This window comes from Diprion similis, unplaced genomic scaffold (assembly GCF_021155765.1).
Source record: "Diprion similis isolate iyDipSimi1 unplaced genomic scaffold, iyDipSimi1.1 ptg000014l, whole genome shotgun sequence".
Lineage (NCBI taxonomy): Eukaryota > Metazoa > Arthropoda > Insecta > Hymenoptera > Diprionidae > Diprion > Diprion similis.
Genome location: NW_025724971.1, coordinates 1 through 2,500, shown reverse-complemented (window position 1 = coordinate 2,500; position 2,500 = coordinate 1).

Sequence of the window (2,500 nt, the reverse complement as noted above, 5' to 3'; positions counted from 1 at the left end):
TCCCGATCGACCGAAAGGCAATGCGCCGGTCGCGGATGTCGGTACGGGGACGGAATTTCGTGAAAATCCTCGGCAAGATCGGCGAAAAGGCGATGCGCCGGCTCCCGGGTTCGGAAGGGAGCCGGCCCGGCGAAAAACTTTGTTCAGTCACGATCGACCGAAAGGCAATGCGCCGGTCGCGGATGTCTGTACGGGGACGGAATTTCGTGAGATCCTCGGCCCGTTCGGCGGAAAGGCGATGCGCCGGCTACCGGATTCGGTCCGATCCCTGTAGGCCGGCGAAACTTTGAATAAATCCGGCCCCTCGAGTCTCGCCCGCCGGCGACAAAGTCCCGAGGCCGAGTAATTTTTCGGATAGCCCGCGAAGGTTTCGTCCCGTAAGCCCACCGTGTTAACACCGCATCGGCGCCGACGTCCTAGCGGCCGGGCTCCTACTAGTAAGAGGAGCGAGTCGGTCGGGCCGGGTTCCCGGCGCCCGCCGGTCACCGTTCGGTACAGTGCGCCAGCACGTGCCGTACAGTTCGGTGTCGACCTAGCGCGGGCGTACGGGTACAATCCCGTATCCCCAGACCGTGAAACTCTGCTCATGTTCAATCGTCACTGCATTACCGCGGGTCGGTGTCTCAGACCGAATGGCCCTTGACGCGGTAGCAAGAAGTTCGCTCTCCGTTACGCACGGCAGGGTCGAACCTTTGAACGCACGCATCAACTCGCTCCGTACCGAGCGCCAACTCGAATACGAAAGAGATATCAATCCATCCCAGACGCTTTCAATCTAGCCGACGGGTACGGGAGATCGTTCGAACGCAACGCAACCGTGTGCCGCTTCGGCGGTACACGGAGTCGCGACCGGCCTGACGCCGGTCACGAAACACAACGTACAGTTAGACGTGTGGCCGACCGGGCCTGAGGACCCGGCGGCGATGGGTGGCGCACGTCCGAGCCTAGATTCAATGTCGAAGCTCCCTGGTTGATCCTGCCAGTAGTCATATGCTTGTCTCAAAGATTAAGCCATGCATGTCTCAGTGCAAGCCAAATTAAGGTGAAACCGCGAATGGCTCATTAAATCAGTTATGGTTTCTTAGATCGTACACACATTTACTTGGATAACTGTGGTAATTCTAGAGCTAATACATGCAAACAGAGTTCCGACCAGAGATGGAAGGAATGCTTTTATTAGATCAAAACCAATCGGCGGCGGGTACGTCCCGTCCGCCGTTTAACTTGGTGACTCTGAATAACTTTGGGCTGATCGCACGGTCTCGTACCGGCGACGCTTCTTTCAAATGTCTGCCTTATCAACTGTCGATGGTAGGCTCTGCGCCTACCATGGTTGTAACGGGTAACGGGGAATCAGGGTTCGATTCCGGAGAGGGAGCCTGAGAAACGGCTACCACATCCAAGGAAGGCAGCAGGCGCGCAAATTACCCACTCCCGGCACGGGGAGGTAGTGACGAAAAATAACGATACGGGACTCATCCGAGGCCCCGTAATCGGAATGAGTACACTTTAAATCCTTTAACGAGGATCCATTGGAGGGCAAGTCTGGTGCCAGCAGCCGCGGTAATTCCAGCTCCAATAGCGTATATTAAAGTTGTTGCGGTTAAAAAGCTCGTAGTTGAATCTGTGTCCCACGCTGTCGGTTCACCGCTCGCGGTGTCTAACTGGCATGATTGTGGGACGTCCTACCGGTGGGCTTAGCCCTCCGGGGCGGCCCAACTAATATCCCATCGCGGTGCTCTTCACTGAGTGTCGAGGTGGGCCGGTACGTTTACTTTGAACAAATTAGAGTGCTTAAAGCAGGCTATTTTCGCCTGAATACTGTGTGCATGGAATAATGGAATAGGACCTCGGTTCTATTTTGTTGGTTTTCGGAACCCCGAGGTAATGATTAATAGGGACAGATGGGGGCATTCGTATTGCGACGTTAGAGGTGAAATTCTTGGATCGTCGCAAGACGGACAGAAGCGAAAGCATTTGCCAAAAATGTTTTCTTTAATCAAGAACGAAAGTTAGAGGTTCGAAGGCGATCAGATACCGCCCTAGTTCTAACCATAAACGATGCCAGCTAGCGATCCGCCGAAGTTCCTCCGATGACTCGGCGGGCAGCTTCCGGGAAACCAAAGCTTTTGGGTTCCGGGGGAAGTATGGTTGCAAAGCTGAAACTTAAAGGAATTGACGGAAGGGCACCACCAGGAGTGGAGCCTGCGGCTTAATTTGACTCAACACGGGAAACCTCACCAGGCCCGGACACCGGAAGGATTGACAGATTGAGAGCTCTTTCTTGATTCGGTGGGTGGTGGTGCATGGCCGTTCTTAGTTGGTGGAGCGATTTGTCTGGTTAATTCCGATAACGAACGAGACTCTAGCCTGCTAAATAGGCGTACTTTCCGGTATCTCGAAGGCCCCCGGCTTCGGTCGGGCGGTTTTTACTACCGGCGTACAAATAAATCTTCTTAGAGGGACAGGCGGCTTCTAGCCGCACGAGATTGAGCAATAA